Source organism: Phaenicophaeus curvirostris, chromosome 10 (genome assembly GCF_032191515.1).
Source record: "Phaenicophaeus curvirostris isolate KB17595 chromosome 10, BPBGC_Pcur_1.0, whole genome shotgun sequence".
Lineage (NCBI taxonomy): Eukaryota > Metazoa > Chordata > Aves > Cuculiformes > Cuculidae > Phaenicophaeus > Phaenicophaeus curvirostris.
This window is the reverse complement of record NC_091401.1, coordinates 145,023-167,159: the sequence shown is the minus strand read 5'-3', so window position 1 is coordinate 167,159 and position 22,137 is coordinate 145,023. Positions and strand designations below refer to the sequence as shown.

The 22,137-nt window shown below is 45.2% G+C and overlaps 1 protein-coding gene across 3 annotated transcripts in view; it reads left to right on the top strand.

Moving 5' to 3' along the window:
- The first annotated feature begins 3,415 nt into the window (after nt 1-3,415).
- SPSB4 (splA/ryanodine receptor domain and SOCS box containing 4) overlaps nt 3,416-22,137 on the top strand; it is an 88,818-nt gene continuing 70,096 nt past the window's right edge. The window contains exon 1 of one of the 3 annotated variants that reach the window (XM_069865066.1): nt 3,416-3,625. The gene's annotated coding sequence lies outside the window, so the exon portion shown is untranslated. Of the gene's footprint in view, nt 3,626-10,598; nt 10,722-12,678; nt 12,788-22,137 lie in introns of those variants that run through there. The other 2 variants (XM_069865067.1, XM_069865068.1) reach the window with 2 other exon arrangements.

Genomic DNA, 22,137 nt, shown 5'->3' with positions numbered 1-22,137 from the left:
CATGAAGGACCTCATCCCATCTTACACTGGAAAACATACTGCCTACTGCCAAAATAAGTGTTAGGAGACACTGCTGCTCTGGGAAAGTGTGTAAGAGAAATAAGTGTGTTAAAACCTGAGGAAAAGAAAGCAAAACATCCTTCAAAGCACAGGCTTGCCCCACTTACTCTGTTCAAACATTGCCTGTTCTAGGGCTCCTCTTCCAAATCAGTGCCACGGAACAGATATTAGCCTGTGCTCACATCCAAGAGGAGGATTTAAAGTCAGTAACTTGCCTGCTAGGAAAGAGCACAGACGACTACTCATTTCAAGACTTCCACATGTGTATATATAAACCAGACAAAGACCGCCTGAGGGAATGGGAAGCAGTAGAAAGCCTTTGCTAGGCTTAAAGAACTGCAGTGCATTATAGAAAACTCCCATTCATCCTTTGTTTTCTATTTACTGTACTTCTACCAGTTATCCCAAAGGCTGGGGGGGACGGGGTGTGCAGTGCATGCATGGCCTGAAGAGAAACTTGAGTTTAGTGCTCTTCTCTCAAATGTCTTGGTAGGGTTCTGGCATGCCTGAGCCTTGGAGGCACCTCCAGGTCCCCACAGAAGGGGTGCTGCTGTTATCTGACACTTTTTCTGCCCCCATGGCACGTGTGAAACACACAGCCAGCTTTCCTGCAGTTTCTGCTGAGGGTTTCTTGACTGAAGGCTCTCAAAGAATTTGCAGAATTTCCTCTCCAATTTTTATGGTCTGAGCATGGGTATTTCTCTTGTCTGGGTCTACTCTTTGCTGAAACCCTGTCTGAAAATTTCAGTAAAAGAAATAAAAGTAACATAGAAATGAGTATTAACATGAAGGGAGGGGGGGAGGCAGGCAAGAATCTTGACTCCTTCCTCCCAATAAGTATAAACCACAGGTAGAAGAGCAGAATTTGAGGAAAAATACTTCTTAATGTGAGTTCTTCACCTTTCTGAGTTTTTATTGTCTAGTCCTGCAAGAGACAGATATTTTATGTCACCTTTCCAGAGCCTCTGAATGGGGTTAATCCAGTTGTGGGATGGGAATGCACGGACAGCATGAGAAGCAGCAGGACCGGACATCTCTCTGGAGCTCTGCCCCAGGTGCTTTGTCTGTGTAAACCTGTGCTGGTGTGTTCCTTTTGGGCTACATCTAAAGAAGTGTGGTCAGCAGGTTGAGGGAGGTGATTCTGCCCCTCTACTCTGCTCTGGTGAGACCTCACCTGGAGTTCTGCATTCATTTCTGGGGTCCTCAGCACAGGAAGGACACGGATCTGTTTGAGCAAGCCTTGAGAAAGCCACAAAGATGATACGAGGGCTGGAGCACCTCCTATACAAGGGTAGGCTGAGAGAGTTGGGCTTTTGCAGCCTGGAGAAAATGAAGCTCCAGAGAGACATTATAGCAGCCTTCCAGTACTGAAAGGGGCTACAGGAAAGTGAGGAGGGACTCTGTCAAGATGGACTGCAGGGACAGGATGAGGAGGAATGGTTTTCAGCTGAAAGAGGGGAAATTTAGATGAGATATTCAGAAGAGATGTTTTCCTGTGAGGGCGGCGAGGCACAGACACAGGTTGCCCAGAGAAGTTGTGGCTGCCCCATCCCTGGAGGTGTTTAAGGACAGGTTGCATGAGGCTTTGAGCAACCTGATCCAGTCGGAGATGACCCTGCCCATGGCAGGGGGGCTGGAACTGGATGGGCTTTAAGGTCCTTTCTAACCCAAACCATTCTATGATTCTGTAATTCTATGTAGAGCCAGAGATGGCTGGGATTAGAAAACACTGATTTTTTCAGTTTTGTGTTTACTGATATTAATGAGTGGTAATGGAGTGCCTGCCTTTTGACTGCCTTATAACCTGGCACTGGTCTGACCGGACTTGCCTCACCTTGCAGAAGGCTCGAAGTGTTTGGTGTTGGCATTCAGGAATGTCGCGCTGGGATGCACGTGGCCTGGGGAAATGGGTCAATGCCAAACCACCCCAGGAACCCAACCGTGCTGCTTGCCCTGTGGTATCTCTGTCCCTGGCTCTTCTCTCCTGTGCCAGCCATGAGACGACAGCAGAAACCCCCCAGCAGGATTTTGGGAGGGGAGGCAGGTGCCCCATTCTGTCTTTCAGGAGAATCATAGTATGCCACGTAGGAAGGGACCACAAGGATCATCAGGTCCAAGCGATCTGTAGTTTAATTGAAACGGCCCAGCACCCTGTCAAGCTGAGCCTTAAAAGTGTCCAGTGTAGAGGAATCCACCACTTCCCTGGGGAGATTATTCCAATGTTTAACTGTTCTCATGGGGAAAAAGTTTTCTTCGGGGATCCAACTGGAATCTCCCCAGGGGCAACTCAGGCTCATTACCCCTTATAAAAGGCAAGTGGCCTCTTCTAAAGAGTGAGTCTACCTTCTCTTGGCAGACACCCTTTATGTACTGGTACATAGAATTGTAGAGTGGTTTGGATTGGAAAGGACAAGGAAGATCATCCAGTCCAAGCCCCCTGCAGTGAGCAGGGCCATCTTCCAACTACATCAGGTTGGTCAGAGCCCCATCCAACCTGACCTTGAACGTTTCCAAGGATGGGACATCCATGACTTCTCTGCAACCTCTGTGTTTCACCACCCTCAGTGAACAACATTTCTTCCCAATATCTAAACTTCTCCTCTTTTAGTTTAAAATCATCACCCCTTGTCCTTTTGCTACAGGTCTTTCTAAAAAGTTTTCCCCTTCTTTCCTAGAATCATAGAATGGTTTGGATTGGAAGGGGCCTTAAAGCCCATCCAGTTCCAAACCCCCTGCCAAGGGCAGGGGCACCTCCCACTGGACCAGGGGCTCAGAGCCCCATCCAACCTGGCCTTGAACACCTCCAGGGATGGGGCAGCCACGACCTCCCTGGACAACCTGTGGCAGCACCTCACCACCCTCATTGTGACGAATTTCTTCCTAATGTCTAGTCTAAATCTTCCCCACTCCAATCTAAAGCCATTCCCCCTTGTCTTATCACTCCATGCCCTTAGGAATCTCCCTCCCCAGCTTTCCTGCAGCCCCATTCAGCACTGGAAGCTTCTCTAAGGTCTCCCGGGTGCCTTCTCCTCTCCAGGCTGCACAACCTCAACTCTCTCAGCCTGTCCCTATCGCCGCGATGCTCCGAGCCCTTGGATCAGCCCCGTGCGCTCCTCTTGGCTCTTTCTAACAGTTCCACCTCCTTCTAATGTTGGGGGCTCCAGCGCTGCGCCTCAGGAGGGTGAGCAGAGGGGCGGAAGGAGCCCCCGCTGGGGCCGCAGCGCGCTCCGGCTGCGGGTGCCGCCGGGGGCGGGCCGGGGCGGTGCAGGGGCGTCTCCCTCCGCCGTGAATTCCCCGGCCATTGGATTCGTGTCCCGGCGCGATGAGATCAGCGGGATCGGCTTTCGCCAGGGGGCACGGCTCGGGCCGCGGCTCCCGGGCTGGCGGGGGGCGGCATCCCCGCACCGGGCGGAGCTCCCGGAGCCGGGAGACGGTCCTTTCCCGGGAGAGACGGGGCTGCCCCGGCCGGACGAGTTTCGTTTACTTCGGGTCGGCGGCTCTCGCTCCGGACTCCCCCTCTCCCCTCGCCTAGCGGATCGGCGGAGGGGCTGCGGGCGCGTTTATGGTGAGTTTCGGGGTGTCTTTCGGGGGTTGGAACTAGATGGTCTTTAAGCTCCCTTCCAACCCCAACTATTCTGTGATTCTTGGAGCGAGAAGTCTCCGGTTGCAGCGTGTGTGTAGAATCATAGAATCACCAGGTTGGAAAAGACCTCATGGATCGTCGATCCCAACCATATAGAGAAGTTCTTTTTTTTATTCTTTTTTTCTTTTTTTTCCTTTTGAGCAGTGCTGTTTTTTCGGGCTGGTGTCCTGAGCTGTGAAAGAGAATTGTTTCTAGAAATTGGGGAGCTGGAGATTTGCGTTCCTTATAAACTGAGTTTATGTGACTTCTCGCGCTGGTGGAAGGAAGCAAAACCTCTCGCCTAACGCCTTGCCACGATCTGGTGTTTCACAGCGGTTCCTGGGTCCTTTTTTTCCGGCAGGAAAAAACAGCTCTCGGCTCGTTCCTTCAGCTCCATGTGAAACGCCGACCTGTCTCCTCGCCGATTCCTAGGGGAGGCTCGGCTTTCAACAAAGAACGGTGCAGAGTGGATTTGTTCCCACCGGGCATCCCTGCCCTCGGGTGGCTATTCCTGCAGGGGCCCCGGCGCTCCCATTCGTTCCTGAAGAGAGGGATTTGGCGGAAGGGCAGCCGAGGAAGCGGCTGTGGCAGCAGCTGTGCTGCCAGCAAGTGATTTTTATTCCTTTGTGTTTAGGACTGAGAGCGTAGGTTGCGGCTGGGGGAGGGCATCCCGCCTGGAGAGATGGGCAGCCGCCGCTAGCTTGATGTTGGCTGCAGCCCTTCGATGCCGGAGTCGTAACTGAGGCTTTCCCCGGGCTCTCTTCGCCTTCCCTGACAGAAGCAATCCCTGATAAGGTATCTCTGTGTTGCAAGAGAGCTTGTCCTCCAGGGAAAAAACTAGCCCCAAAAAGTTGCTCTGGATGCCTGTGGCTTGGAGCTGGCTTGGCTCGCGCAGCGTGTATCAAACGACACTGCATTTTTAATGTTGTTGTTGTTGTAACTTAAGCAACCCGTCGGGGACACGAATATCAGATTGCTGTTAGGTTATTTGGTGCTGCTGACAGAGTAATGCCAGATACCGTGCGTTCTCTTAACGACAAGCGGAAGTTTTATAACTGGCCTGAGTAATGGAAGTCTGGTTTTCTTGGTAGTTGCTATGCCTCGGTATCTTGCTGCTGACTCTGGATGTCCTTGGATGACCGTCCTGTGCCTCAGTGTCCCTGCCAGGGCTGAAGGGAGGCCCTGTACCTCCCTGCGTTGCAAGGATGATCAAACTTCCCAGCTCCATGCATTGCTGAGGCCCTCGTGTGGGTGTTGCTCTGGAAGTACATGCTGGAGAGGCTTGGAGAGCCCGGTATTCGCACCAATACCATCTGACCGTACCAGTGTGATCGTGGGACTTGTGTTTGTCTTTGCGAATGTCACTGCAGCCAGCTCTGAGACACCAGGCTTCCTGTTCGACCAGCTTGGGAGGGATAAAGCCGTGCCACCTCTTTGCAAGGAGGGCTTTCACATAGAAGCTCAGCCCTCCCCTCGCAATGCACTAGTTAAGTATTTTGCTCCTTGAAAGAACCAGAACTTCTGTTTTTTGTTTTGACCGAATTACGGTGATCTTTTAGTCCTGCTTGTGCAGCACAGGAATTTCTGAATGGTGGACCGTCTCCTGCAACTCCGCAAGAAGCTGCTCATTAATTTGTCAGGCTTCATTGTTGCTGTGTAAACTTTAGTAATGGATTTTCCATGTACCAAGAAAACCGAGCAAGCTGTTTTTGTCTCATTGTCCTTCACTGTTCACTGTTTACCCCCTTTTGGTGTGTAGGCCACTGTCCTCTCTTGTGGAGAAGTAAGATAGTTTTCACAGTGGAACTTGGTGCTGCGTCGCAGGACTCTGTGTGATTATTACTTTGAGTTGATTTCTCTTAATTCAGCCTGCTGGAGAATTTTCCCTGGAGGAGCTGTTTTGCCTGTGCTTTTGAAACACAGCAACAATTGCTCAACAGCAATTGAGGAAGAAAGCAGAGCATGTTTTTCTGAGATGTTAATTGCCAAGATTACTTAGTTGAAGTGACTAGCAACTTCATGTTAGGTGCTCCCTGACCCATTCCCATAATTCTTCTTGGCCAAGAGGAGAGTGGAAAGAGGGATGCCTTGACCAGATTGCACTTCTCTAAGCTGTGCTGCGCTTTAGCTGTCTTCTCTCTTTAGCCTGCTCTCTGCTGCCGCGCTGACATCCTTTACTCTGTGCTTTTTATGCTGGGGCAACATCACTTCAGTGCGAATTTGAGGCTTTCAGAGTGCTTCCAGACATGGTAAATCCCAGCTTGAATAATGGTAATGTAAAGCAGCCTTGATACTCACTTCCATTTCCTCCCTCAGTTAGTGAGGATAAATGCACTCCTCTTCTTAATAGAGTATCTGTATAGAGGCAGTCTAGACGTATTTTCGTTTTAGCAGGTTTCCCAGGATAGAGGTTTGACGTCAGTGTTGCTGGACTTCATAAATCCTGGCTTAAGGCCAAGGCAAGAGTGGTAGTAGAGAGGAGCAGAGGCAAGGGTGCCTACCTTCCTGGCGCTGTCTGGGAAGTAGATTGGGGCTTGTGACTGGAGCAGTGAAGGACTCTGCTGGCAAAGCTCTGTTTAGATGGATGCAGCTGGTTTAGTGCAGGCTTGCAGAGCTATGTTAATGCAGCACACAACTTGAGGCTGATGCAGTTGTAAGCCGTGGGTTGTCCTGGGGTCCTAGTGTTTGTTAGGACGTTGTCTGTGATGAGGGCAATTCTTAAGGCTGCCTGTTGAACAGTGAATCAGTTTTTGGAGTGAAAACTCAATGTAAGGTTGTTATGTGTAGTTAAATATTTGCTAATTCTGGAAGTGCTGTTGTTGAACTTAACTATTTGAAAATAAACATGTGCTGTGGATTGAACCTTGCCAGACCAGATAGCTGCCTCGCCCACACATATGCTATCTCTCGTGGGACTGTGTACATGCTTGTTAATCTGTGTTGCGCTTTGCAGCACATGCATCCTTCAGCCATGGCTTAAAGCTTCCTTTTTACCATGCTATGTAGGTGATTGAGAACTCTGAACTGGTGTACTGTGATGCTGCAGGATAAGGTGTTAATATGTGATGTGCTTGCTAGAGGAGTGGTGTTTGTGTTTTCAGACTTCTTTACGGTTGGACTGGATGATCTTAGAGGTCTTTTCTAGCCTTAATGATTCTATGATTTATTCAACTTATGCTCCATTTGTTTGTGAGGGTCGATTGGGGGATTTTGCTTATCTGCTTTTTTCCTTTGAAAGCACGTGTGTGTATCACTGACGCGGTTGGTGACCATGTCTCGCAGAGATACCAGGATGCGACACTCCAGAAGGACCGAGTCTGGAGTTTACTGGTAGGGCACAATGAACTTTTGTGCTTTACTTGGAGAAAGTTATTTTGTTATGCTGTTAAAGCTTTTGTTGCTTGAAGACAGCTGTGTACTTGACCTGTGCTCTCCCCAGGGTGGAAGTATTTGAAATGGTGGGCGCTATCTGAATCCCACTCTAAGACAAGGTCTGGAATGATGTCAGGAAATGCCTTTGCCTCCCCTCAACTGCCTGTGCTGCTTTACAGCCCGCAGTCCCTTAGATTGTGTAGTGATAGAACTGTAGTTCTGGTGTTTTGTGTGTGGAAAGCTGACAGGATTATGGGTAGCATCTACGACCTAGCAAGGAAAAGTCCTTGGCCTGAGGGGGTTCTGTTTTAAAGCAAAGCCCAGCGATAGCGGGAAGTGGTGCTTGTGGGGTGCCAGATTTTCAGCAGAGAAGTGCAGTTGCGATTTGACTGGCAATATTGGATTCAAACCTGATGGCTACCTCTGCTCTGTTAAAGACTGTCCGCCGGGAGCATTGGGTATTGCTCCTTTCTTTCCTTCCTTTGGTTTCTTTTAGACCACAAATGGAGTGGTTGCAAGTACTGGCCTTTTTCGTGATGCATGTGTATGTGTATATACGTTTGGGGGCGTGTGTCCTTTTTTAAAGGAATGTCATCTTTGCCTCAGAGGTCAATGCTGTGAAGCTCCTAATGTGTGTAGTGACAGAAATGCAGAAATTTAGCATAGCTTGTTGTTTTGTCCATAGCAAGGAAAAAAAAAAAGCAAGCAAACAAAACCCCCCTGATCTCATAAGGGAGTTTATCTGGTTTTCTTCCTTAATAAGAAGTGAAGTACCTGGGCTAAACGTGGGTGCTCAGCTTTGACACAAATTTGATCATCCTCAAGTCACTTGAACTTAGACCAACGCTGAGCAGTATTTTGTTTAATTTTTCTGCTCTTTGCTTATTCTGTGTATCTCGGAGTTGGGCATCACTGACTAATCCTGCTCATGGCTGGTGTCAGATGACAGGTTTTATTATCTGGCACTGCAGAGTGCGGGTGACTTAGCAACTTTATCTTGGAGGATTTGTCAGAGGCTGAAGTGACAAGCGCACATTGTGCAGCGCAGAGCGCGGTAGTGCAGACAATCCATCTGTGAGCTGACTGCAAGCTAATTCTTTCAGAGCTGTACAGGAGACGCTGTAGTTGAATTTGCTTTCTTGATTTAAATACGTGCATTTCCAAAATCTCATTCAAATACTGCCTTTCTTTTACCGTGTTGCCAAAGCTTTGTGTGCACTTGTCTTCTGTTAGACAGGGTTGTCCCTTTCTGTGTTAAAAGCTTGCAAAGAAGATCTTACCAAGGGTTTCTGAGAGAGAGAAAAGATGGCCCATGTTTATGCTATCATGTCAGAAGAAAGAGGATTTCCTTCCTGCAGAAAGAGGCCCATGCCCTGGAACCTCACCAGGGTGGGAACTGCAGTAGCTCTGTCTCCCAAGACCTCCCCTGTGTGGGGCAGCAGCTGTGCTTTCTGTGGGTGGGCTGGGCAGCCCTGGCGAGCGCTGTCTGCAGCTATGGTATGACTGGTACAGCACTGTTGGATTTCGTGAGTAGTTTTTCTGCTTGGTACCTGACAGCAAAGCTCTGTATGCGGGAGGAAGGGGAAGTGGGTACCTAAACACCATTCCAGCTCCCTCTACACCTCGTAGCAGCAGCTGCCTCATGTGACTTTTAATTTTTCTTGGAATTAGACTGCAATATTCAGTAGTTCGAGTAATACTGGTTCAATTTCTTTTTAAATTCAGTAGCCTTTGTTAAAAGTGATGTTTCTTGAATATTTAGAAAGTATTTCTTCCAAGGAGCTGTTAATTATGCCAGAGCACTTGCTTATCTTTAGGCATGGAAAAAGGTGGGAGTTTTCAAAAGTGCCAAAAGGTTTAAATATTCATTTCATTTTTACTGTTTCTCCTCCATCTCTTCTTCAATGAATGCAGAAATAAATTCCCTCCAGTGGAGGGCTACATTTTTTGTTAGATATTGGAGGTCATGATTTTAAAACAAAGCCTCGGTGCACAAATGGTATACGTCGGTGGCACGTTCATACTAAGAACATGCTGTCCACAGAAATCCTGAAAGGATGCTCATAGGCATGGTCATGACCCAGGAGTTTGGTGTTCTTTGTTTTTCTTTAAAAATATCCTGAAACATAGTTTTGCTGGGGAGGGCCAAAATGTTTTGGAAGGAAGTTGGCTGTTGTTATCTTTGAATGTGGACCTGTTCCCCAAAATCTTGAACTTATTTTGTAATTAAACCATTTTTGACAGAAGTCATGTGATGGACAGTTTTGTCCATGCTGACTCTTCTGCTTCCCAGGTAAGAAAATGCTGTGGCAGTCAAAACTACGTGCAGCCAAGGAAATAGCTTGATTAAGTGTTGGGTAAAGGGAATTTTTAATTCGGAGCTGTAACTATTTTATAAGTCGCTAGCCAAATTCTAAAAGGTTTCTTGTTTTGAGAATTACTTTAAGGGTAGCTTGGACATACAGACCAATCTGGGGTCAGCACTGATATATCTGAAACTTTATTTTCCAAGTTAAATATTTCAGACACTCTTTCCAGAGTAAGCTCTGCTGTGTTCCTCGCCAAAGGTTGTCGTGTGCCTTTGGCAGCAGGATCACTGTACTGTTTTGAAGTGAACGGTTGCTTTAAAAGAAAGTTCAAATGTTAATTTGTTTATACTAGCGTTCCTTACTCAGTGATGTCACTACATATAATTTGTGGTGTATCCTGTGTTTGACTTTGCTTATGTGAACTGTTGGCCAAGGTTAAAAACAATCTCAGAATTCATTATAGGTAATAGGGGGATTTAGGAGTTAAAATTGAAATCTGGTTTTATGGCATTGTTTGTCTTGTATTCTTTGCTTTCCTGGCTGAAAGAGACACTTAGTTGAGGTTAAAATAGCCCTTTAAAATTAAATTGTAACTACTCCATTTGTTTGGTTATCTTTGAAGTTTATCCTTACTTAACCTGTAGAAAGATTGACTTTTAGATTGTGTGACATGGGGGATTGAGTGTCTGTTCCTCGTAGTTTACGGGTCTACTTGGACTTAAATTGAGGACCTCAGTGCATGATGGTAGCTCGTGCTGAATTATTTCAAGGCCCTGGGCATATTCCGGCTAGCTTACTTGGGCAGAGTCGTTATTTTATTCTTTGCATAGGAAAGAAGCAGGAGCACACCCTTCAGCATGTGTTAAACCTGAGACTCTTGATCAATTAAATTCTGAGCTTGGGCAAAGTTTCTGTATGTGGAGCACAGCAGCCAGATGTGTATTTTGAGAGTGAGAGCCTGCAAGAAGCTTTAGGTGCATTCCGTTGTCTCGCTTTTGTAGATTATGGTGCAGCATGAAGAAGCCTAGATACTGTTTTCCCCTGTCATTGAAAACTATTGACAAGCCTGTCAAGATGACAGAAGTGGTTTGAATTAAAGACGATGACACATCAAAGTGTATAAAAGACAGCAAACACTGCCATCCTGACCTCATTTTGTCTGCGTTGCTGTGTACTAGTGTTACACTTGGTTTGTGCTAGGTATTGCCTGTGTCCCTGCATCTCACTCTTGTCAGTCACTGGTGCTGTAAACATCTGGGCAAGCCTTACGGTAGTAGTGTCGCTTTTAACTTTAAGTATACTGATCATTCACTAAATATTTATATAGTCCTGGGTTTTGATGCTGCAAGATAAAAAGGGTGAGTTTTCGGTCTTGTGGTTGTCAAAGGCAAATAATGCATTGAAGTTGCTCATTATTTGAAATGATTAAAACATAAAATGAAGAAGTTCTTTGTACTTGGGTCAGTGCTGACATGACTGTTTCCAGTAGTCTAGAAGATCTTACTCCTAGTTCATTGATGGCTTGTTTAGACTAGGATGCAGCCTTGTAAGTGCAACAATCATGTAGTGAGGATGTGAGAATGTGCTGGGGAAGGATTTGTTACAACATGCATCCTATCTTGTCCTTTGAGGTTTAAATATAACAAGAGATATTAAACAAGCATGAGCACGAGACATGGAATATATACTAGTAGTTCTTAAGTTTCCTGACATTTGTGCTAATGGTATGTGAAGTAAAATGTGTGGGTGGAGAGAAGGAAGGAAAGAGCGACTCGCCTGTACGATAACTCTCCCAGTAGCCGTGGACTGAGGCATGGTTGTAGAGGAAGGAGATGAACACTCAACAACACAAGTTTTTGGAGGTGCACTTGGAGGAAACATGATCCTTTTGTCAAAGGGACCAAGCTTAAGTATTCATCAGGATTTTAAAATGAAATGGGAAATGAAAATAGATTTGAAAGGCAGGGTGCACAAATCATAGAATCACCAGGTTGGAAAAGACCAACTGGATCATCGAGTCCAACCATTCCTATCAAACACTAAACCATGTCCCTGAGCACTTTGTCTGCCTGTCTTTTAAATATCTCCAGGGATGGTGACTCTACCACCTCCCTGGGCAGCCTGTTCCAGTGCCTAACAACCCTTTCTGTGAAAAATTTTTTCCTAATGTTCAGCCTAAACCTCCCCTGGTGGAGCTTGAGGCCATTCCCCCTTGTCCTGTCCCCTGTCACTTGGGAGAAGAGGTTAGCTCCCTCCTCTCCATAATCTCCTTTCAGGTAGTTGTAGAGAGCAATGAGGTCTCCCCTCAGCCTCCTCTTCTCCAGGCTAAACAACCCTAGTTCCTCAGCCGTAGTCCTCGTAAGACTTGTTCTCCAGCCCTTTCACCAGCTTCGTTGCTCTTCTCTGGACTCGCTCTAGAGCCTCAACATCCTTCTCGTAGCAAGTGGCCCAGAACTGAGCACAGGATTGGAGGAGCGGTCTCACCAGTGCCGAGTCCAGAGGGAGAATAACCTCCCTGGGCCTGCTGGTCACGCCGTTTCTGATCCAAGCCAAGATGCCATTGGCCTTCTTGGCAACCTGGGCCACTGCTGGCTCATGTTCAGTCGCTGTCAACCAGCACCCCCAGGTCTTTCTCCTCCAGGCAGTTTCCAGCCAGACTTCTCCTAGTCTGTAGCTGCTCAGGGTTGTTGTGCCCCAAGTGCAGGACCCAGCATTTGGCCTTGTTAAACCTCATGCCCTTGGTCTCAGCCCATGGATCCAGCCTGTTCAGATCCCTTTGGAGCCTCCCTACCCTCTAGCAGATCAACACTACATCCCAGCTTTGTGTCATCTGCAAACTTGCTAAGGGTGCACTCGATGCCTTCATCCAGGTCATTGGTGAAGACATGGAACAGGGCTGGACCCAGCACTGAGCCTTGGGGGACACCACTTGTAACTGGCCTCCAGCTGGAGTTAACTCCATTCACCACCACTCTCTGGGCTCAGCCAGCCAATCCAACTTTTGGAGTTGCTACAGGGTACTTCTGTGACACTCAAGACTCCGTTGAGAAGTTAGCACTGACATCCCTTCCCTTGCCTCACTCAGCTGCAGTGTGATGGGAGAAATGCAGGAGGCTGCTGCTGTGAATCCATGTCTAGGGATACAGCGGTTCTTCAGTTTACTTTTGTTTTGTTTGTTTTTTTTCTCCAGTGAACCCCCTTCAGCATTGATAACTGACTGACTTTTCCTGATCTTAGACTCTGTAGCAATGCTCAACAGTGTATTTTACTCGTATGTACCTCATTCGAGCAGTGTTGAATGATAGTGCAAGAGAAGAAACAAATCCATCCTTGTCAGGCCACCTTGGTTTAACTGCTGGAAGAAGGCACCAAAGGGAAGTTCAAGCTGAAGTGTATCGGCGCTTCAAGGATGCAAGACTGACTGGTGAGCTTAGTTTTGCTTCTGTGTTCTTTGCGCATCCTGCTAATAGAGGACATTGGAGCAGGATGTCTTAATGAACACAGAAGCCAGCCCTCTTTCTTTATTCCCTCTATTTTTAGACTTTGTTTTCCTTGTGGTGAATTAGTTTGGAACATGGAGGAGATAATACCCGAGGCTGAGCAGAAGTGTGACTGAGTAGTGAATGCTGCCTGGTGTGGAGTTCTTCAGGACATGAACGGGGAGACGATTTCTCATTTCGTGGAGCTGGAGGTGGCTGAGATTCATTGATTGATTGTTGGTGTAGCATAATTCAGGGTGCGGAGGCCTGACATGCTGTTCGCTTCTACAGTTGGGTGGAGATAGTGAATTAATGCAGAAGGACTTTTCATTTTGGGTGTTGGAAAGAGTGGGAAAACCACTGACTAAATGTAGCAACTAAATTTAGATGTCTGAGTTGGCAACGCGGGAAAAAGTGATGAGAGTATCAAGCAGCTCTCTTCCTCCAGACCAGTGCTGGCAGTACCGACAGCTGGAGTACTTGACTCTTGCAGGTGTCTCTTTACACCCATTACAAGAAATGTTTGTGGGATGCTTCCTCCGACTAGCATTACACCAAGCTGTAACTGGCATTTTAACAGAACGTCCATCGCAGAGTTCCCACTAAAATGGCCTTTCACAAGGGGTTTTCTGCTTGCACTTTTTGATCTGAATATTTGCACACAGTGGTTTCTGCTTTCACAGCTGCTCTGCATTTGGCTTCTTAAGTGGTAAGAAATTTAGTATGCTGCAATCCAAGCTGAGCCTGATAGTCTACTGTATAAATATAATTGTAAGGGGAAAATCAAGCAGTTGCTGTGTTACAGCAAAGTTGTGTGGGTTGGTGGTCTTGGTAGAATTCAGTTCTTCTGATTAGGTCTTGTATGGTGGATGAAGAAATTTTTATTACGTGTAATAATTAGCTTTTGAAATGACCGGGATTACTTTTCGTTGTAATCACTCTGCCTTAACAGCAGGGAAGAAAAATCATCATTTTGTAAGAGCCCCAAGTCTGTTCTCTGTTTTCTAAAATTACATTTTAATTAAATTTTATATTTATGGGACTCATACTTAAAACTTGTCATTCTCCTTGGTTCTTACCTGTTCCCCCACTATGTATCGATCAGTTGTATTTTTAAAGAGTATAAGCTTCTGTCCTGTTCGTGTTACCAAACAAAAATTCCATAAGCGATGTTTTGTGAATAGAATTATTACTTTCACTGGTAATTTTTAATGTGCAACTCTAATATTCAGCTGCACTCCTCTTGTTAACACGAAGCGTTATATAGTTGCTTCATATCCAGTATGCGAATAGCTTGTAAATAACTAACACAAGGAGGTTTAAATTTCCTGCCTATGCTTGACAGAACTAATGGATGGTAATCAGTGTAATGGCTGATGATGGATTGTGCTGTGCCAGCAGGGGAGCTTGTGCCCAGGAAAAGCAACACAAGATCAGGAATGGCTGGAGACTGGTTGGTGAATGTGGTGTTCTCCAGATGCTTTTTTAATTCCTTCAATTAACTTGATTAAGCAGCTTAGCTTAAATAAGCAGTATTTGTGACTTGGAAGTTCTCCCCTGTATTATTTTCCCATTGCCTTAGGAATTAATGCCGTTAATATTTTGCCTGTGTGAAGCAGGCAGCCTTGGCTGCCCCCATGCCTTGCACAGACATGAGATGCCGTGTGCTTTGTCTGAGAGGCACAGGTGGGGATGGGAGTTTTTCCTCTCCGCAGTTGGTTCTCGGCAGAAGTCATAAATCATAGTGATTTCCGCATGGTGCAGTTGAATGGAGACTGACTACCTTATTTTTTATTACTAGTGAAACTTCCCTCCTGCTTATATCACAGAGAAGAGCGTGCCCTCTTTTCCAGTTGCCTTTGCCTCTGCCTCGGAGCTGTGTTCTTTAGTGCAAGGTTAGCTCCTGACGTAGGTACCTCCGTTGAGGATGGTGGTTATTTTATAGTATCCTGTATTTTTCAGAGCACAGATGGGTGGCCTCAGATGGAACCAATTTCTGTGTATCCTACAGACCCTGATGGTGCTAGGAACCCACCCGTTAGTAACTTCTGCAGCACAAAAAGGATTGAGTTCTGGGTGTTCTGGTAGCCTGGAGCTCTGTGCGGCTCGTCTCTCGACTTCGCAATGACTGGCCTAACAACTTGTTGATTTCCAAATTACAGGTCTTTCAATCTGTTTCTGGCTTTAATTGTATGCTAGAGATGAACTCAACTGCATTATAGAACCTAAATTTAGTCAGGCAAATTCCACCTGTGGGGTCTGGTTAATGTTTGCAGCTGACATTTGTAATTTGGAAATGTGGGGTCTTTCAGGAATTGAAATGGGCTGGTGCCTGTGGAGAAAATAGGAGCAGCATCCACTGGTGATTAGTTGTGATCATGAGGCCTCTGGAGTGAGGTTATGGTGACTCACATGGAAAGACCTCATGAGATGGGGGAGACTCAAAGCCTAAATTCTTGAGAAGAATTAAGAATTAAAACCCAACGGGGACGCACAAATAAGATCTTTCGTTCTGTTAGGCAGTGAGGCAAGTTTGGTGTAGAATATTGTCATCATGGCTAACGAAAGCCAGTTAGCTTTTCTAGATCAGTCTTGCTGAACTGTAATTATTTTGGAAATTTCAGCTTTATTTGAGTAGTTGAGTCCTGATAAGAGAGCAGATTTAAATCCATTAGGAAGGCTGCTTGATTAATCAAGCCACACAACTTCCCAGTGTTACAGTAGCTGACGATGGGATGTACAGGGAAAGAAGGAGGGAAAGGGTTGTGAAGGAGACAGAGATAGGAAAGACTGAGATTATAACAGAAAACCCTTTGCCATAGATCCTTGATGATGATGTGCGCAACAGTTGAAAATACCTGCTTTTCATTCCTTCTCTCACTGGAAAGATCTCTGTTCATGAGACTTCTGGATTTTAACACCCCCCCCATTTTAACTTCTATCCTGTGTACTTTCTTCAGACTTGGCTCTATTTTTCATCTGTCTTTACTGTAAATTGTAACAGAGTTAATGATAAACATAAAAACACACAACTGCTCTTGATCCCATGGTTACAGCAGCAATATCCATGTCTGCACAATGCTTCTGGGAAAAGCAGATGTAAATTTGTCTTTTGGAAGAATGCTTGGATCTTTAAACTCCTCAGACTTGCAGTATCTTTAGATGCCCTTATTGGCCTGAGGGCTTGCTTTCCTCTAGTGAAAGAATCTGGAGTGTTTGCGGTATCCAATGTAGTTTCTACGTTGAACAGAATGGCATGGGTTGCATGTGCCTCCCAAGACCTTTTCAATAGTACACCGTAGTTTGCTTGATAAATGCAAGCATGCATTTATGCTCATGTGAATACTTGGTTAGATGTCAAGTGATTCTGGAAGGATGTTTATGTGATGTCTTTGATATTGTTGCAAAGAATCTTCAATATGCCTTTTTTTGTACAAAGATTAATTAGAGCGTGTTCATTTTTATGTAGTTTTCACAAAGCCAGAATGTGATGCTAGTTATTTTCTGTCGGTGACAGTACACCTAGAGACTGACTACTAATAGCTCTTTATTCCCATCAGAACTTGCATCCTGGTACAGTTTTCTTCCAGATCATTTTCAACCTCTCTCTCTTTATTTTTTTTCCCCTCTTTTCCCCAGTGCATTAAAGAATGAAATAAAATCACTAATTAATTGTTACAAATAAAATGCTGCTTGAAAGAAGATTCTCTGTGGAAGACTGCTTAGCAGGGGGAACTAACGTGTGAAGCTCTTTTGAGAAGTACAGACCTTGTGTTTGGGCTTATAGGTCGTCGTCTGTGGCGAGACTCCTGTAGGCAGGCACAAAGCTGATTTGTGTTTATCCATGCCTCCATTAGGAAGTCTAGCCTGCATTTTTTAAAATACTTTCCTGTGGTCAAAAATACCTGGAATTGTTGGCACTTGGAACGTGAAATTCTTCTAGGATGTACGTTGTTCGGTCAGTAGTAATGAGATGTAAATGCTACTGAGATTAGCAGGCTTTTTCACCATGGCTTTTATTAGCTGGAGGCCCTTTCTGATTTTAAAACTGGAAACAGTCTGGGGTCGTTTCTTTGTAGGACAGTGTTTGAAACAGCAGCCTTTCAACTTCATCTGGTTCTAGGACAATGAAATATCCAGAAAGAAAATACCATTGCCTGTAGCCTTCAGCACTGAGCAACCCATCTTGGGTTCTCACCATGTCCCTTGAGACTCCTGACATGGGGCATAACTGGCAGTCAGGCTTTAACTCCTTAAAGCCCTGTGGCCTTTCCCAGGCTCTCCTGCATTATGAAGTACCCCATCTCCTAAATTAATAGCAAGCACAAATGGAAATACTACTCTGTGCAAGGGGAAAGCTTTTAAGTGCATAAAGCAAATCAATTTTGTTGCTTAGAGCTCAAGCAGTTTGTTTCTGTGATGTTACTTTCTCCATCATCCCTGTGTGTCTGTGCTGACAGATGGCCTTTAGCAGAGGCGTGCATGTAGGACGGATGAAATTCATTATTATTGTTTAAGAAATGTATTGAGTTTTTTGAGAAAATGTTTATTTACTTATGCAACAGGAAGTTGGTTTGTCTTTTTGTTAGCGCTCAAAAGCCATGTGTAACTTCCATTTGTCATCTTACCTGGGAAATGCGAATCATATGCACAATCTGAATTTGATGATGATACCTCCTTAACATATGTATAGCGTGTTTGCTTAATTTCAATTCTTCAAAAACAGTCACTTCAGAAAGTGCAGGACTGAGGAAGCATTGCTTCCTGGAGTTGTGTCTCGGCTAACTTGACGCAAAATCTTTAGGACTCTTTACCTGCAGTTACAGCTTTGAAGTGAGCTCATTCTCTTCTGTATTCCTTGGCAAGATGGCAACTCACAGCCCAGCCTGGACTTCCAAGATCTCTCTGTCCTTTCCCCAGCTGCCTCTCCTTGTAGGAGCATTGATGTCTTTAAGCCTTCTGCCGTTCTGTTGGATTTGGCTGGTGGTGGCTATTGACTGCATTGGTTAAGGGGGAAGGGTTAGGAGGGGTGCAGATGGTGTGATTGTGTAAGTCTATTTTCTTATTAAACCAAAAAATACGCTTTTGTTCAGGATGGAACTTGTTCTCATGTATTCATCTCCTACGTGTTTGTGCAAGTACAATGGCTGGGTTCCCTCCAACCTTGCTCCCCCGCCTCTCCCCATGCAATCCAGAGTGGCAGGAATGTGCCCAAGCCCTGTGTGCATTTGTGGCTTCCCTAGAGCAGATCACCCGCAGTTTGTCCAAGACTGCGTTTTTGGGCACCTCTTCTTCATCAATTTACTCAGATCATTGTAGGGGGAAGAATGTCTTCAACTCTTGTCTGTTGTGTTTGGCCTTGGGAGCCGTATGTTTTTGTCACTGGAATTTGACATCACTATTGGAAGTATTAAAGTCGTCCAGGTCGGATCAGGAACTGCCTCTAGTGGGCTGCTTCAACTGGAGCATCCAGTGGGTTTGCTTCTGGTCCACCAACAGTGAGAGCATCAAACAGGTATCGTCTGTATGCTGCTGCTTCAATTCAAATGAGGATTAAACAAAGTAAGACTTAGAAGCGAAAGAAGATGACAAAAGTATCCTAGCTACTCCAGGAGCATTGCAAATTTAAAGCCATTGGTGAATGTCTTTATACAGAAGATAGCACTAGAATAATCCATGGCAAAATGTACAGGCAGAGTGAAGGCATCTCTTCTAGAGTCTAAGTCTACAACAGCCTTGTGATGCTGTAGATGCTTACAGAGCTACTATTAGGGGGTGTTCCTCCTTGCCGCATCCTTATTGTGATACTGCCCCTAGAAAACCAGTTGTAGACCTAGGCTCCATCCTGATTTTTGGAGACTCACCAAGCTTGGGAAACATTGATACATAATGTATACTGACTGCAGCTTGAGCTAAGGGACAATTTTTTCCCTAGAACATGTTATTACAGCTTCTGCAGTTGCAATGAAGTTCTGATGAACAACTGTGTCAACCTAGAGGAGCTCTTGTCTGTCTGACTGTCACTTTCTGCTGTCTTTTGGACCCTCCGTCAGTCTGCTCAGGCACATCACCTGGCATTTGCTGCTGCCTACACTGAGGAATGATGCTTTCCAGGTATTTTTCTCATCTGTGGCTTTCTAACTTTTCTTTCATTTTAAAGGCCAGCTGGCTCCACTGGACATCACCTTCCCACTCTCTTTCTTTTGCTGTAAGGCCTTTTTGCTGTTTTCAGCCACGTCTGAGGTCATTGATTAATGAATGTTCTCTTTTTGACATTTAAGCTGTTTTGGTAAAAACTGTAGATGTAAAATAAATTGTCTTAAAAAGTGTTAGGCTGGTGAAAAGTAGTAATGACTGGAGAGCAATGGCAGTATTAAAACTTAATTGTTCCTTGGGCTTTAAATCTCACATGCTATGACATCTATGTGTTCCTTACTTGGTGGAGCGTGGCAGACTAGAAATGTAAAATGGCAAATGAATCAGTAAAATGCAAAGCGGAGCTGAAAACATAGTTCTCAACCTAGTGTTAAGCCTTTTTCATGTGTTCTTTAAATATAACCTGGACACTTGAATGTTCAAAATGGCTATGTCAGCCGTTCAGGAGAGATGGGAGGGTATTACCTGTAACAGAAGGGTGGTTGGAGGATGAGAGGTGCCCGATTTTGTGCCAGAAGGGTGAGGAAGGTCTAAGCAGCAGCAGCTCATGACTATACTGAATTTAGACCTGAAGTTCATCTCTGTTCCTTGGGGCAGCTTGGTGTGACCCACTCCATGGTTTGTGGTGCTGCCAAAATAGATGGTCCTTCCTTTCAGCATTTTATTTTATTTTCTCTCTTTTCTTATGCTAGAGCAAGCATTTTACCTGACTGATGTGTCAGATCAGGGGGCTTGTCCACCTGAAAATAACCTGGAAAAATAAAGCACTGGATTTTGCCCACAGTTTAGGGAGGCAGACCCATTTCCAGTCTATTTGAATACAGGTGGCTGTGACACAAAAAGAATGAATAAGAAAGGATGGTAGAAGGGATGTAGCAGCTTGAGCACTTGTGATCTTATGGTAATTGTGGAATCATATGGGTATTCCTGTTAAATACTCTGAAAAAAAAGTAATTGTTTCCTTTCAGTAATTTTAGAACTGGAATGTTACTGTTTTTAGAAGTACTTGCATAGCAAAAAAGGTGGGTTTTGTTGTATCATGTTACTATATTTGTTTTTCAAATTACACCATTGTATTCTCACTGAAGTCATTATGCGAAAAGCCTGTTTACAGAGTTGAAGTGGGTTTTTGTCATCTTTCATGTTTCTTCAGAATATAAATGTTTGCATCTATAACCAGCTTTCAGTACGGGGAGAGGCAAATTCCAGAAACACATGCAGAGTGACATGAGACATAAAACCAACCCCAACCTCAAATCAGCCCAGTTCCAAAGTACGGTAGATAGAAGTATTAAAAAGTATACATTCTGCTGTACTCATAGATACTCAAGATTCTTTCTGAATTCTTCATCATATGACTACACTGCTTCTAACTCTGGTGGTACAGATGGTGTGGTATTGCAGATTATTCTAATTCCAAGCAGCTAAATGCACAGTCTATTTTAACAACAAGTTTATCTTGAATTTTGAAACAATTACATTTTTATAACATTACAAATGAGTTACTCTTTATGGAGGAATGTCCTTGGAATTACAGGATTTGCATTCCTTTCAGGAACTGAAAAAGTCACGACTAAACTGCTGCATTGTTCATCTCACCTTAAATGTCACTTGCTAAGTGTGTATGCAGCATAGTATTTTATCTGTAGCACAGAATAGTTTAGAGTTTCCAAGTGGTTTTGGCTGGTTGCATTATTACTGTATATTCCCAGTGCGACAAAGGAAGCCAACATTGTTCAAAACAGGCAGTAGATCAATTATGTTGGATGCCAGGATCTATAGTTGCATCCAACCTAGCCGATCTTTTTAGGGTGTCAAAATTCTGCTTAATTCATTTTCACCATCAAAACAGTGTTGTCATGGTTATGTAACTGTTTGCACACTGGGAATATAGTTTGTTAGACACCAGGCCTCATGCCTTTACAGTGTCTGAATGGGGGTAAAAGTCCTGGTTGTTGAACTTAAAAACACTTCTTCGTCAACTTACCCAGTGTAGCAGAGCTGGTGTTTTTTTTTCTTCCTGTTTGTCATGGAGAGTCAATAGGACCGAGGTTAGATTTAGAGTACTCAGACACTTAACTATGAATTCTGTTCAGGCGTCTGGGAAGCAAACAGTTTTGGTGTCCATCGAGAAGAAGCCTTGGTTCAGTGCCTCCTCTTGAAACTCTCTCAGTGTTCAGAGGTTCTTGCTTGCTGATGACAAAGCCCGGGTTGGCGGGGGAGATGACGTGGCGGTCAAGTCTGGTTGCAGGAGGGAAGAAACCCAATGAGGGTCAATAGAAAAAAGATTTGGAACTGCTGTGTAGAAGTTTGAATTGCTGTGAGACAGAGGCATCGCTTTCCCTGCTTTTCCTGAAAGACAGTTTCATCCGTCTGTATCGTTAGTTAAGACTTGCCACACTGCTTTTTGCTTTTTTGGGGTCAGTGTAGCAGAATTAACCTAAGCCTTAGCACATTCTTACTGTAGTTTTGAATCACGTTTATGGGGTGTCATTTCTCATGCATGTTTTTCAAGCTTTCTGTGTATCTAGCTTGGCATCTTGGCCTGTATCAGAAATGGCATGACCAGCAGGGCCAGGGTGGTTCTTCTCCCTCTGTATTCGGCACCGGGGAGACCGCTCCTCGAATCCTGTGTTCAGTTCTGGGCCCCTCACCACAAGAAGGATGTTGAGGCTCTGGAGAGAGTCCAGAGAAGAGCAACAAAGCTGGTGAGGGGGCTGGAGAGCAGGTCTTACGAGGAGCGGCTGAGAGAGCTGGGGTTGTTTAGCCTGGAGAAGAGGATGCTGAGGGGACACCTCATTGCTCTCTACAATTAACTGAAAGGAGGTTGTGGAGAGGAGGGTGCTGGCCTCTTCTCCCAAGGGACAGGACAAGAGGGAATGGCCTCAAGCTCCACCAGGGGAGGTTCAGGCTGGACATTAGGAAAAAATTCTTCACTGAAAGGGTCATTAGGCAATGGAATGGTCTGCCCAGGGAGGTGGTTGACTCGCCTTCCCTGGAGGTGTTTAAGGTGTGGGTGGATGAGGTACTGAGGGGCATGGGTTAGAGATCGGTGGGAATGGTTGGACTCAATGATCCCGTGGGTCTCTTCCAACCTGGTGATTCTATGATTCTAGCTCATAATCCAGAGGGAAACATA